At 35.3% G+C, this 14,923-nt stretch overlaps 7 non-coding genes across 7 annotated transcripts; all 7 read left to right on the forward strand.

The window, feature by feature from the left end:
* Positions 1-1,690: 1,690 nt before the first annotated feature.
* On the forward strand, positions 1,691-1,809 carry LOC127716494 (5S ribosomal RNA). The gene has a single exon (XR_007988949.1). It is a non-coding gene; the product is annotated as a 5S ribosomal RNA (ribosomal RNA).
* Positions 1,810-3,808: 1,999 nt separating this feature from the next.
* Positions 3,809-3,927, forward strand: LOC127716647 (5S ribosomal RNA). Its single transcript, XR_007989061.1, has one exon. It is a non-coding gene; the product is annotated as a 5S ribosomal RNA (ribosomal RNA).
* A 1,999-nt stretch (positions 3,928-5,926) lies between these two features.
* LOC127716686 (5S ribosomal RNA) lies at positions 5,927-6,045 on the forward strand. The gene has a single exon (XR_007989080.1). It is a non-coding gene; the product is annotated as a 5S ribosomal RNA (ribosomal RNA).
* Positions 6,046-8,044: 1,999 nt separating this feature from the next.
* LOC127716741 (5S ribosomal RNA) lies at positions 8,045-8,163 on the forward strand. The gene has a single exon (XR_007989117.1). It is a non-coding gene; the product is annotated as a 5S ribosomal RNA (ribosomal RNA).
* Positions 8,164-10,162: 1,999 nt separating this feature from the next.
* Positions 10,163-10,281, forward strand: LOC127716851 (5S ribosomal RNA). Its single transcript, XR_007989132.1, has one exon. It is a non-coding gene; the product is annotated as a 5S ribosomal RNA (ribosomal RNA).
* Positions 10,282-12,280: 1,999 nt separating this feature from the next.
* Positions 12,281-12,399, forward strand: LOC127716862 (5S ribosomal RNA). Its single transcript, XR_007989133.1, has one exon. It is a non-coding gene; the product is annotated as a 5S ribosomal RNA (ribosomal RNA).
* A 1,999-nt stretch (positions 12,400-14,398) lies between these two features.
* LOC127716873 (5S ribosomal RNA) lies at positions 14,399-14,517 on the forward strand. Its single transcript, XR_007989134.1, has one exon. It is a non-coding gene; the product is annotated as a 5S ribosomal RNA (ribosomal RNA).
* The last annotated feature ends 406 nt before the right edge of the window (positions 14,518-14,923 follow it).

Raw genomic sequence — 14,923 nt, forward strand, 5'->3', positions numbered from 1 at the left:
TACTGTTATCCGCCATTTTTGTCCTTTGAACTCGTCTCTTCCTTTTTGACCAGGGCTTATATGATTCACAACATTTCTGAAAGGATTGTGATTATCAAATATTCATTTCAGCAAAAACAAATAAAAAACAATAAATACTAATTAAAGCTTGTAAAACTCAAGCAAAAAAGTCGACTATTTGAAACTTTGTTCCAACTCAGTCAAGGAAGTCCCGGTTTCGAATTTTGTCATCTTGGTGTGCTTTCATATCCAAGGCAAAATTTAAATTTCTGTGAAGTCTCTTTATTTCTACGTATATCTGAAAACAAAAACATATTAAGAAATGATTTTACTTCAAATACATACCATTTTTATAGCACAATCTAGTTTTTGTGAAATAATACAACACGTTTTCTGATGAAGAATCGCACGAGTGAAATTGACAAGTTGCACATTAATCGTAAATATTTCTTCACTTGTGATATTTTGTTTAATTTTAATCACATATTCTGAAAGAAAAATTCCTGCTGAACATTTTCGTATATGATTTATATATCAAAAAGTACAATTTATTTGAAACAAATGGTTAAAACTTGTCGAACAAGCACACAGAAATTCTTGTCGATTTGTTTGAAATAGATTGTCATGAAAGTTTAAGGGTGCTCTCGTCGAGGTCCGCGTTATGAGATTAACTACCCGCAAACCGCAATTTTGCACATCATTGTTATTTGTCGTTCAACTCGCACACATCTTTCAACAACCAAAGTCGCAAAATGTCTGATGCACCAGTAGTAGTCAAGACTCCAGCTAAGTCACCAAAGAAGAAAGCTGCAGCTAAACCAAAGAAAGTAGCTACTCATCCAAAATACAGCGAGATGGTAGGGAAAGCTATCTCTGCATTGAAAGAGCGCGGGGGCTCTAGCCGTCAAGCCATTCTTAAGTACATCATAGCAAACTTCAATGTTGGTAGCGATGCAAAAACAGTCAACACTCACTTGAAGTTAGCTTTGAAATCAGGAGTGAAGAGCAATAGCTTGAAACAGTCGAAGGGTACCGGCGCTTCTGGAAGTTTTAAGATAGGTGAAGTGGCTAAACCAGCTAAGAAGCCAGCAAAGAAAGCAGTTAAGCCTAAAGCCGCTAAACCAAAGAAGGCAAAGACACCTAAAAAGACTGCCACAAAGAAACCTGCAGCAAAGAAACCAGCTGGTGAAAAGAAAGCAGCTAAACCAAAAGCAAAGAAACCAGCTACCAAGAAACCTGCTGCAAAACCCGCTGCCAAATCTGCAAAGAAAGCCACAAAATCACCAAAAAAGACCAAGGCTGCAGCTAAACCAAAGAAGGCAAAGACCCCAAAGAAGAAGTAAATGGAGGAAGCATATGATGCTTTTAAAGCTTAAACAGCCCTTTTAAGGGCTACCAAAATTTTTCAAAAAGAGTCTGAAATTGTTGCATGGTATATAACTTGGTTACAAATAAAATCAAGCTCGTCCCCATATTCCATATCTGTCTTTCTATTCTTGCATTTTTTTGTCTTCTCTAAAGTGCATGTGAACTTGTTAAGTTTTACTATCTTCCACTCTGGATCGTGTAGTTTATTTATATTTTTATACCTGATAATTTTCTTATTTTATACAAATTCTGTCAAGAAATGCTAAATACACGACTTTCGGCGGTTCCTAAATTTATATATCAATTTTTTTAGCACTTTAGTGTCTACGACCATATCACGTTGAAAACACCGGTTCTCGTCCGATCACCGAAGTTAAGCAACGTCGAGCTCGGTTAGTACTTGGATGGGTGACCCCCTGGGAATACCGGGTGTTGTAGACATTTTCTTCTTTTATTTTTTTTACTTATAATTTTTCACTTCTCCCAAACATACGTTCTATCTTTTTTATTTCTTTATATGGATGTCTGGGGATGTAACATTCAATATAATATATCTAACTTTTGAAGGAAACAGAAAATATATCATTCATAATTTAATTTTTTTCATTACCAACCTGGTGAAATCTTTTAAACTATTTTTAAAAATAAATGCAAATCCAGTAATGCACACGTCGGGCCATATATAAGCTTGAGAATTTCACTCTTTTCACATGCATGTGGCTCAAAAACTTAAAACGAAAATCTTAAAAATACTGTTATCCGCCATTTTTGTCCTTTGAACTCGTCTCTTCCTTTTTGACCAGGGCTTATATGATTCACAACATTTCTGAAAGGATTGTGATTATCAAATATTCATTTCAGCAAAAACAAATAAAAAACAATAAATACTAATTAAAGCTTGTAAAACTCAAGCAAAAAAGTCGACTATTTGAAACTTTGTTCCAACTCAGTCAAGGAAGTCCCGGTTTCGAATTTTGTCATCTTGGTGTGCTTTCATATCCAAGGCAAAATTTAAATTTCTGTGAAGTCTCTTTATTTCTACGTATATCTGAAAACAAAAACATATTAAGAAATGATTTTACTTCAAATACATACCATTTTTATAGCACAATCTAGTTTTTGTGAAATAATACAACACGTTTTCTGATGAAGAATCGCACGAGTGAAATTGACAAGTTGCACATTAATCGTAAATATTTCTTCACTTGTGATATTTTGTTTAATTTTAATCACATATTCTGAAAGAAAAATTCCTGCTGAACATTTTCGTATATGATTTATATATCAAAAAGTACAATTTATTTGAAACAAATGGTTAAAACTTGTCGAACAAGCACACAGAAATTCTTGTCGATTTGTTTGAAATAGATTGTCATGAAAGTTTAAGGGTGCTCTCGTCGAGGTCCGCGTTATGAGATTAACTACCCGCAAACCGCAATTTTGCACATCATTGTTATTTGTCGTTCAACTCGCACACATCTTTCAACAACCAAAGTCGCAAAATGTCTGATGCACCAGTAGTAGTCAAGACTCCAGCTAAGTCACCAAAGAAGAAAGCTGCAGCTAAACCAAAGAAAGTAGCTACTCATCCAAAATACAGCGAGATGGTAGGGAAAGCTATCTCTGCATTGAAAGAGCGCGGGGGCTCTAGCCGTCAAGCCATTCTTAAGAACATCATAGCAAACTTCAATGTTGGTAGCGATGCAAAAACAGTCAACACTCACTTGAAGTTAGCTTTGAAATCAGGAGTGAAGAGCAATAGCTTGAAACAGTCGAAGGGTACCGGCGCTTCTGGAAGTTTTAAGATAGGTGAAGTGGCTAAACCAGCTAAGAAGCCAGCAAAGAAAGCAGTTAAGCCTAAAGCCGCTAAACCAAAGAAGGCAAAGACACCTAAAAAGACTGCCACAAAGAAACCTGCAGCAAAGAAACCAGCTGGTGAAAAGAAAGCAGCTAAACCAAAAGCAAAGAAACCAGCTACCAAGAAACCTGCTGCAAAACCCGCTGCCAAATCTGCAAAGAAAGCCACAAAATCACCAAAAAAGACCAAGGCTGCAGCTAAACCAAAGAAGGCAAAGACCCCAAAGAAGAAGTAAATGGAGGAAGCATATGATGCTTTTAAAGCTTAAACAGCCCTTTTAAGGGCTACCAAAATTTTTCAAAAAGAGTCTGAAATTGTTGCATGGTATATAACTTGGTTACAAATAAAATCAAGCTCGTCCCCATATTCCATATCTGTCTTTCTATTCTTGCATTTTTTTGTCTTCTCTAAAGTGCATGTGAACTTGTTAAGTTTTACTATCTTCCACTCTGGATCGTGTAGTTTATTTATATTTTTATACCTGATAATTTTCTTATTTTATACAAATTCTGTCAAGAAATGCTAAATACACGACTTTCGGCGGTTCCTAAATTTATATATCAATTTTTTTAGCACTTTAGTGTCTACGACCATATCACGTTGAAAACACCGGTTCTCGTCCGATCACCGAAGTTAAGCAACGTCGAGCTCGGTTAGTACTTGGATGGGTGACCGCCTGGGAATACCGGGTGTTGTAGACATTTTCTTCTTTTATTTTTTTTACTTATAATTTTTCACTTCTCCCAAACATACGTTCTATCTTTTTTATTTCTTTATATGGATGTCTGGGGATGTAACATTCAATATAATATATCTAACTTTTGAAGGAAACAGAAAATATATCATTCATAATTTAATTTTTTTCATTACCAACCTGGTGAAATCTTTTAAACTATTTTTAAAAATAAATGCAAATCCAGTAATGCACACGTCGGGCCATATATAAGCTTGAGAATTTCACTCTTTTCACATGCATGTGGCTCAAAAACTTAAAACGAAAATCTTAAAAATACTGTTATCCGCCATTTTTGTCCTTTGAACTCGTCTCTTCCTTTTTGACCAGGGCTTATATGATTCACAACATTTCTGAAAGGATTGTGATTATCAAATATTCATTTCAGCAAAAACAAATAAAAAACAATAAATACTAATTAAAGCTTGTAAAACTCAAGCAAAAAAGTCGACTATTTGAAACTTTGTTCCAACTCAGTCAAGGAAGTCCCGGTTTCGAATTTTGTCATCTTGGTGTGCTTTCATATCCAAGGCAAAATTTAAATTTCTGTGAAGTCTCTTTATTTCTACGTATATCTGAAAACAAAAACATATTAAGAAATGATTTTACTTCAAATACATACCATTTTTATAGCACAATCTAGTTTTTGTGACATAATACAACACGTTTTCTGATGAAGAATCGCACGAGTGAAATTGACAAGTTGCACATTAATCGTAAATATTTCTTCACTTGTGATATTTTGTTTAATTTTAATCACATATTCTGAAAGAAAAATTCCTGCTGAACATTTTCGTATATGATTTATATATCAAAAAGTACAATTTATTTGAAACAAATGGTTAAAACTTGTCGAACAAGCACACAGAAATTCTTGTCGATTTGTTTGAAATAGATTGTCATGAAAGTTTAAGGGTGCTCTCGTCGAGGTCCGCGTTATGAGATTAACTACCCGCAAACCGCAATTTTGCACATCATTGTTATTTGTCGTTCAACTCGCACACATCTTTCAACAACCAAAGTCGCAAAATGTCTGATGCACCAGTAGTAGTCAAGACTCCAGCTAAGTCACCAAAGAAGAAAGCTGCAGCTAAACCAAAGAAAGTAGCTACTCATCCAAAATACAGCGAGATGGTAGGGAAAGCTATCTCTGCATTGAAAGAGCGCGGGGGCTCTAGCCGTCAAGCCATTCTTAAGTACATCATAGCAAACTTCAATGTTGGTAGCGATGCAAAAACAGTCAACACTCACTTGAAGTTAGCTTTGAAATCAGGAGTGAAGAGCAATAGCTTGAAACAGTCGAAGGGTACCGGCGCTTCTGGAAGTTTTAAGATAGGTGAAGTGGCTAAACCAGCTAAGAAGCCAGCAAAGAAAGCAGTTAAGCCTAAAGCCGCTAAACCAAAGAAGGCAAAGACACCTAAAAAGACTGCCACAAAGAAACCTGCAGCAAAGAAACCAGCTGGTGAAAAGAAAGCAGCTAAACCAAAAGCAAAGAAACCAGCTACCAAGAAACCTGCTGCAAAACCCGCTGCCAAATCTGCAAAGAAAGCCACAAAATCACCAAAAAAGACCAAGGCTGCAGCTAAACCAAAGAAGGCAAAGACCCCAAAGAAGAAGTAAATGGAGGAAGCATATGATGCTTTTAAAGCTTAAACAGCCCTTTTAAGGGCTACCAAAATTTTTCAAAAAGAGTCTGAAATTGTTGCATGGTATATAACTTGGTTACAAATAAAATCAAGCTCGTCCCCATATTCCATATCTGTCTTTCTATTCTTGCATTTTTTTGTCTTCTCTAAAGTGCATGTGAACTTGTTAAGTTTTACTATCTTCCACTCTGGATCGTGTAGTTTATTTATATTTTTATACCTGATAATTTTCTTATTTTATACAAATTCTGTCAAGAAATGCTAAATACACGACTTTCGGCGGTTCCTAAATTTATATATCAATTTTTTTAGCACTTTAGTGTCTACGACCATATCACGTTGAAAACACCGGTTCTCGTCCGATCACCGAAGTTAAGCAACGTCGAGCTCGGTTAGTACTTGGATGGGTGACCGCCTGGGAATACCGGGTGTTGTAGACATTTTCTTCTTTTATTTTTTTTACTTATAATTTTTCACTTCTCCCAAACATACGTTCTATCTTTTTTATTTCTTTATATGGATGTCTGGGGATGTAACATTCAATATAATATATCTAACTTTTGAAGGAAACAGAAAATATATCATTCATAATTTAATTTTTTTCATTACCAACCTGGTGAAATCTTTTAAACTATTTTTAAAAATAAATGCAAATCCAGTAATGCACACGTCGGGCCATATATAAGCTTGAGAATTTCACTCTTTTCACATGCATGTGGCTCAAAAACTTAAAACGAAAATCTTAAAAATACTGTTATCCGCCATTTTTGTCCTTTGAACTCGTCTCTTCCTTTTTGACCAGGGCTTATATGATTCACAACATTTCTGAAAGGATTGTGATTATCAAATATTCATTTCAGCAAAAACAAATAAAAAACAATAAATACTAATTAAAGCTTGTAAAACTCAAGCAAAAAAGTCGACTATTTGAAACTTTGTTCCAACTCAGTCAAGGAAGTCCCGGTTTCGAATTTTGTCATCTTGGTGTGCTTTCATATCCAAGGCAAAATTTAAATTTCTGTGAAGTCTCTTTATTTCTACGTATATCTGAAAACAAAAACATATTAAGAAATGATTTTACTTCAAATACATACCATTTTTATAGCACAATCTAGTTTTTGTGACATAATACAACACGTTTTCTGATGAAGAATCGCACGAGTGAAATTGACAAGTTGCACATTAATCGTAAATATTTCTTCACTTGTGATATTTTGTTTAATTTTAATCACATATTCTGAAAGAAAAATTCCTGCTGAACATTTTCGTATATGATTTATATATCAAAAAGTACAATTTATTTGAAACAAATGGTTAAAACTTGTCGAACAAGCACACAGAAATTCTTGTCGATTTGTTTGAAATAGATTGTCATGAAAGTTTAAGGGTGCTCTCGTCGAGGTCCGCGTTATGAGATTAACTACCCGCAAACCACAATTTTGCACATCATTGTTATTTGTCGTTCAACTCGCACACATCTTTCAACAACCAAAGTCGCAAAATGTCTGATGCACCAGTAGTAGTCAAGACTCCAGCTAAGTCACCAAAGAAGAAAGCTGCAGCTAAACCAAAGAAAGTAGCTACTCATCCAAAATACAGCGAGATGGTAGGGAAAGCTATCTCTGCATTGAAAGAGCGCGGGGGCTCTAGCCGTCAAGCCATTCTTAAGTACATCATAGCAAACTTCAATGTTGGTAGCGATGCAAAAACAGTCAACACTCACTTGAAGTTAGCTTTGAAATCAGGAGTGAAGAGCAATAGCTTGAAACAGTCGAAGGGTACCGGCGCTTCTGGAAGTTTTTAGAAAGGTGAAGTGGCTAAACCAGCTAAGAAGCCAGCAAAGAAAGCAGTTAAGCCTAAAGCCGCTAAACCAAAGAAGGCAAAGACACCTAAAAAGACTGCCACAAAGAAACCTGCAGCAAAGAAACCAGCTGGTGAAAAGAAAGCAGCTAAACCAAAAGCAAAGAAACCAGCTACCAAGAAACCTGCTGCAAAACCCGCTGCCAAATCTGCAAAGAAAGCCACAAAATCACCAAAAAAGACCAAGGCTGCAGCTAAACCAAAGAAGGCAAAGACCCCAAAGAAGAAGTAAATGGAGGAAGCATATGATGCTTTTAAAGCTTAAACAGCCCTTTTAAGGGCTACCAAAATTTTTCAAAAAGAGTCTGAAATTGTTGCATGGTATATAACTTGGTTACAAATAAAATCAAGCTCGTCCCCATATTCCATATCTGTCTTTCTATTCTTGCATTTTTTTGTCTTCTCTAAAGTGCATGTGAACTTGTTAAGTTTTACTATCTTCCACTCTGGATCGTGTAGTTTATTTATATTTTTATACCTGATAATTTTCTTATTTTATACAAATTCTGTCAAGAAATGCTAAATACACGACTTTCGGCGGTTCCTAAATTTATATATCAATTTTTTTAGCACTTTAGTGTCTACGACCATATCACGTTGAAAACACCGGTTCTCGTCCGATCACCGAAGTTAAGCAACGTCGAGCTCGGTTAGTACTTGGATGGGTGACCGCCTGGGAATACCGGGTGTTGTAGACATTTTCTTCTTTTATTTTTTTTACTTATAATTTTTCACTTCTCCCAAACATACGTTCTATCTTTTTTATTTCTTTATATGGATGTCTGGGGATGTAACATTCAATATAATATATCTAACTTTTGAAGGAAACAGAAAATATATCATTCATAATTTAATTTTTTTCATTACCAACCTGGTGAAATCTTTTAAACTATTTTTAAAAATAAATGCAAATCCAGTAATGCACACGTCGGGCCATATATAAGCTTGAGAATTTCACTCTTTTCACATGCATGTGGCTCAAAAACTTAAAACGAAAATCTTAAAAATACTGTTATCCGCCATTTTTGTCCTTTGAACTCGTCTCTTCCTTTTTGACCAGGGCTTATATGATTCACAACATTTCTGAAAGGATTGTGATTATCAAATATTCATTTCAGCAAAAACAAATAAAAAACAATAAATACTAATTAAAGCTTGTAAAACTCAAGCAAAAAAGTCGACTATTTGAAACTTTGTTCCAACTCAGTCAAGGAAGTCCCGGTTTCGAATTTTGTCATCTTGGTGTGCTTTCATATCCAAGGCAAAATTTAAATTTCTGTGAAGTCTCTTTATTTCTACGTATATCTGAAAACAAAAACATATTAAGAAATGATTTTACTTCAAATACATACCATTTTTATAGCACAATCTAGTTTTTGTGACATAATACAACACGTTTTCTGATGAAGAATCGCACGAGTGAAATTGACAAGTTGCACATTAATCGTAAATATTTCTTCACTTGTGATATTTTGTTTAATTTTAATCACATATTCTGAAAGAAAAATTCCTGCTGAACATTTTCGTATATGATTTATATATCAAAAAGTACAATTTATTTGAAACAAATGGTTAAAACTTGTCGAACAAGCACACAGAAATTCTTGTCGATTTGTTTGAAATAGATTGTCATGAAAGTTTAAGGGTGCTCTCGTCGAGGTCCGCGTTATGAGATTAACTACCCGCAAACCACAATTTTGCACATCATTGTTATTTGTCGTTCAACTCGCACACATCTTTCAACAACCAAAGTCGCAAAATGTCTGATGCACCAGTAGTAGTCAAGACTCCAGCTAAGTCACCAAAGAAGAAAGCTGCAGCTAAACCAAAGAAAGTAGCTACTCATCCAAAATACAGCGAGATGGTAGGGAAAGCTATCTCTGCATTGAAAGAGCGCGGGGGCTCTAGCCGTCAAGCCATTCTTAAGTACATCATAGCAAACTTCAATGTTGGTAGCGATGCAAAAACAGTCAACACTCACTTGAAGTTAGCTTTGAAATCAGGAGTGAAGAGCAATAGCTTGAAACAGTCGAAGGGTACCGGCGCTTCTGGAAGTTTTTAGAAAGGTGAAGTGGCTAAACCAGCTAAGAAGCCAGCAAAGAAAGCAGTTAAGCCTAAAGCCGCTAAACCAAAGAAGGCAAAGACACCTAAAAAGACTGCCACAAAGAAACCTGCAGCAAAGAAACCAGCTGGTGAAAAGAAAGCAGCTAAACCAAAAGCAAAGAAACCAGCTACCAAGAAACCTGCTGCAAAACCCGCTGCCAAATCTGCAAAGAAAGCCACAAAATCACCAAAAAAGACCAAGGCTGCAGCTAAACCAAAGAAGGCAAAGACCCCAAAGAAGAAGTAAATGGAGGAAGCATATGATGCTTTTAAAGCTTAAACAGCCCTTTTAAGGGCTACCAAAATTTTTCAAAAAGAGTCTGAAATTGTTGCATGGTATATAACTTGGTTACAAATAAAATCAAGCTCGTCCCCATATTCCATATCTGTCTTTCTATTCTTGCATTTTTTTGTCTTCTCTAAAGTGCATGTGAACTTGTTAAGTTTTACTATCTTCCACTCTGGATCGTGTAGTTTATTTATATTTTTATACCTGATAATTTTCTTATTTTATACAAATTCTGTCAAGAAATGCTAAATACACGACTTTCGGCGGTTCCTAAATTTATATATCAATTTTTTTAGCACTTTAGTGTCTACGACCATATCACGTTGAAAACACCGGTTCTCGTCCGATCACCGAAGTTAAGCAACGTCGAGCTCGGTTAGTACTTGGATGGGTGACCGCCTGGGAATACCGGGTGTTGTAGACATTTTCTTCTTTTATTTTTTTTACTTATAATTTTTCACTTCTCCCAAACATACGTTCTATCTTTTTTATTTCTTTATATGGATGTCTGGGGATGTAACATTCAATATAATATATCTAACTTTTGAAGGAAACAGAAAATATATCATTCATAATTTAATTTTTTTCATTACCAACCTGGTGAAATCTTTTAAACTATTTTTAAAAATAAATGCAAATCCAGTAATGCACACGTCGGGCCATATATAAGCTTGAGAATTTCACTCTTTTCACATGCATGTGGCTCAAAAACTTAAAACGAAAATCTTAAAAATACTGTTATCCGCCATTTTTGTCCTTTGAACTCGTCTCTTCCTTTTTGACCAGGGCTTATATGATTCACAACATTTCTGAAAGGATTGTGATTATCAAATATTCATTTCAGCAAAAACAAATAAAAAACAATAAATACTAATTAAAGCTTGTAAAACTCAAGCAAAAAAGTCGACTATTTGAAACTTTGTTCCAACTCAGTCAAGGAAGTCCCGGTTTCGAATTTTGTCATCTTGGTGTGCTTTCATATCCAAGGCAAAATTTAAATTTCTGTGAAGTCTCTTTATTTCTACGTATATCTGAAAACAAAAACATATTAAGAAATGATTTTACTTCAAATACATACCATTTTTATAGCACAATCTAGTTTTTGTGAAATAATACAACACGTTTTCTGATGAAGAATCGCACGAGTGAAATTGACAAGTTGCACATTAATCGTAAATATTTCTTCACTTGTGATATTTTGTTTAATTTTAATCACATATTCTGAAAGAAAAATTCCTGCTGAACATTTTCGTATATGATTTATATATCAAAAAGTACAATTTATTTGAAACAAATGGTTAAAACTTGTCGAACAAGCACACAGAAATTCTTGTCGATTTGTTTGAAATAGATTGTCATGAAAGTTTAAGGGTGCTCTCGTCGAGGTCCGCGTTATGAGATTAACTACCCGCAAACCGCAATTTTGCACATCATTGTTATTTGTCGTTCAACTCGCACACATCTTTCAACAACCAAAGTCGCAAAATGTCTGATGCACCAGTAGTAGTCAAGACTCCAGCTAAGTCACCAAAGAAGAAAGCTGCAGCTAAACCAAAGAAAGTAGCTACTCATCCAAAATACAGCGAGATGGTAGGGAAAGCTATCTCTGCATTGAAAGAGCGCGGGGGCTCTAGCCGTCAAGCCATTCTTAAGTACATCATAGCAAACTTCAATGTTGGTAGCGATGCAAAAACAGTCAACACTCACTTGAAGTTAGCTTTGAAATCAGGAGTGAAGAGCAATAGCTTGAAACAGTCGAAGGGTACCGGCGCTTCTGGAAGTTTTAAGATAGGTGAAGTGGCTAAACCAGCTAAGAAGCCAGCAAAGAAAGCAGTTAAGCCTAAAGCCGCTAAACCAAAGAAGGCAAAGACACCTAAAAAGACTGCCACAAAGAAACCTGCAGCAAAGAAACCAGCTGGTGAAAAGAAAGCAGCTAAACCAAAAGCAAAGAAACCAGCTACCAAGAAACCTGCTGCAAAACCCGCTGCCAAATCTGCAAAGAAAGCCACAAAATCACCAAAAAAGACCAAGGCTGCAGCTAAACCAAAGAAGGCAAAGACCCCAAAGAAGAAGTAAATGGAGGAAGCATATGATGCTTTTAAAGCTTAAACAGCCCTTTTAAGGGCTACCAAAATTTTTCAAAAAGAGTCTGAAATTGTTGCATGGTATATAACTTGGTTACAAATAAAATCAAGCTCGTCCCCATATTCCATATCTGTCTTTCTATTCTTGCATTTTTTTGTCTTCTCTAAAGTGCATGTGAACTTGTTAAGTTTTACTATCTTCCACTCTGGATCGTGTAGTTTATTTATATTTTTATACCTGATAATTTTCTTATTCTATACAAATTCTGTCAAGAAATGCTAAATACACGACTTTCGGCGGTTCCTAAATTTATATATCAATTTTTTTAGCACTTTAGTGTCTACGACCATATCACGTTGAAAACACCGGTTCTCGTCCGATCACCGAAGTTAAGCAACGTCGAGCTCGGTTAGTACTTGGATGGGTGACCGCCTGGGAATACCGGGTGTTGTAGACATTTTCTTCTTTTATTTTTTTTACTTATAATTTTTCACTTCTCCCAAACATACGTTCTATCTTTTTTATTTCTTTATATGGATGTCTGGGGATGTAACATTCAATATAATATATCTAACTTTTGAAGGAAACAGAAAATATATCATTCATAATTTAATTTTTTTCATTACCAACCTGGTGAAATCTTTTAAACTATTTTTAAAAATAAATGCAAATCCAGTAATGCACACGTCGGGCCATATATAAGCTTGAGAATTTCACTCTTTTCACATGCATGTGGCTCAAAAACTTAAAACGAAAATCTTAAAAATACTGTTATCCGCCATTTTTGTCCTTTGAACTCGTCTCTTCCTTTTTGACCAGGGCTTATATGATTCACAACATTTCTGAAAGGATTGTGATTATCAAATATTCATTTCAGCAAAAACAAATAAAAAACAATAAATACTAATTAAAGCTTGTAAAACTCAAGCAAAAAAGTCGACTATTTGAAACTTTGTTCCAACTCAGTCAAGGAAGTCCCGGTTTCGAATTTTGTCATCTTGGTGTGCTTTCATATCCAAGGCAAAATTTAAATTTCTGTGAAGTCTCTTTATTTCTACGTATATCTGAAAACAAAAACATATTAAGAAATGATTTTACTTCAAATACATACCATTTTTATAGCACAATCTAGTTTTTGTGAAATAATACAACACGTTTTCTGATGAAGAATCGCACGAGTGAAATTGACAAGTTGCACATTAATCGTAAATATTTCTTCACTTGTGATATTTTGTTTAATTTTAATCACATATTCTGAAAGAAAAATTCCTGCTGAACATTTTCGTATATGATTTATATATCAAAAAGTACAATTTATTTGAAACAAATGGTTAAAACTTGTCGAACAAGCACACAGAAATTCTTGTCGATTTGTTTGAAATAGATTGTCATGAAAGTTTAAGGGTGCTCTCGTCGAGGTCCGCGTTATGAGATTAACTACCCGCAAACCGCAATTTTGCACATCATTGTTATTTGTCGTTCAACTCGCACACATCTTTCAACAACCAAAGTCGCAAAATGTCTGATGCACCAGTAGTAGTCAAGACTCCAGCTAAGTCACCAAAGAAGAAAGCTGCAGCTAAACCAAAGAAAGTAGCTACTCATCCAAAATACAGCGAGATGGTAGGGAAAGCTATCTCTGCATTGAAAGAGCGCGGGGGCTCTAGCCGTCAAGCCATTCTTAAGTACATCATAGCAAACTTCAATGTTGGTAGCGATGCAAAAACAGTCAACACTCACTTGAAGTTAGCTTTGAAATCAGGAGTGAAGAGCAATAGCTTGAAACAGTCGAAGGGTACCGGCGCTTCTGGAAGTTTTAAGATAGGTGAAGTGGCTAAACCAGCTAAGAAGCCAGCAAAGAAAGCAGTTAAGCCTAAAGCCGCTAAACCAAAGAAGGCAAAGACACCTAAAAAGACTGCCACAAAGAAACCTGCAGCAAAGAAACCAGCTGGTGAAAAGAAAGCAGCTAAACCAAAAGCAAAGAAACCAGCTACCAAGAAACCTGCTGCAAAACCCGCTGCCAAATCTGCAAAGAAAGCCACAAAATCACCAAAAAAGACCAAGGCTGCAGCTAAACCAAAGAAGGCAAAGACCCCAAAGAAGAAGTAAATGGAGGAAGCATATGATGCTTTTAAAGCTTAAACAGCCCTTTTAAGGGCTACCAAAATTTTTCAAAAAGAGTCTGAAATTGTTGCATGGTATATAACTTGGTTACAAATAAAATCAAGCTCGTCCCCATATTCCATATCTGTCTTTCTATTCTTGCATTTTTTTGTCTTCTCTAAAGTGCATGTGAACTTGTTAAGTTTTACTATCTTCCACTCTGGATCGTGTAGTTTATTTATATTTTTATACCTGATAATTTTCTTATTTTATACAAATTCTGTCAAGAAATGCTAAATACACGACTTTCGGCGGTTCCTAAATTTATATATCAATTTTTTTAGCACTTTAGTGTCTACGACCATATCACGTTGAAAACACCGGTTCTCGTCCGATCACCGAAGTTAAGCAACGTCGAGCTCGGTTAGTACTTGGATGGGTGACCGCCTGGGAATACCGGGTGTTGTAGACATTTTCTTCTTTTATTTTTTTTACTTATAATTTTTCACTTCTCCCAAACATACGTTCTATCTTTTTTATTTCTTTATATGGATGTCTGGGGATGTAACATTCAATATAATATATCTAACTTTTGAAGGAAACAGAAAATATATCATTCATAATTTAATTTTTTTCATTACCAACCTGGTGAAATCTTTTAAACTATTTTTAAAAATAAATGCAAATCCAGTAATGCACACGTCGGGCCATATATAAGCTTGAGAATTTCACTCTTTTCACATGCATGTGGCTCAAAAACTTAAAACGAAAATCTTAAAAATACTGTTATCCGCCATTTTTGTCCTTTGAACTCGTCTCTTCCTTTTTGACCAGGGCTTATATGATTCACAACATTTCTGAAAGGATTGTGATTATCA

This window comes from Mytilus californianus, unplaced genomic scaffold, assembly GCF_021869535.1.
Source record: "Mytilus californianus isolate M0D057914Y unplaced genomic scaffold, xbMytCali1.0.p SCAF_1, whole genome shotgun sequence".
Lineage (NCBI taxonomy): Eukaryota > Metazoa > Mollusca > Bivalvia > Mytilida > Mytilidae > Mytilus > Mytilus californianus.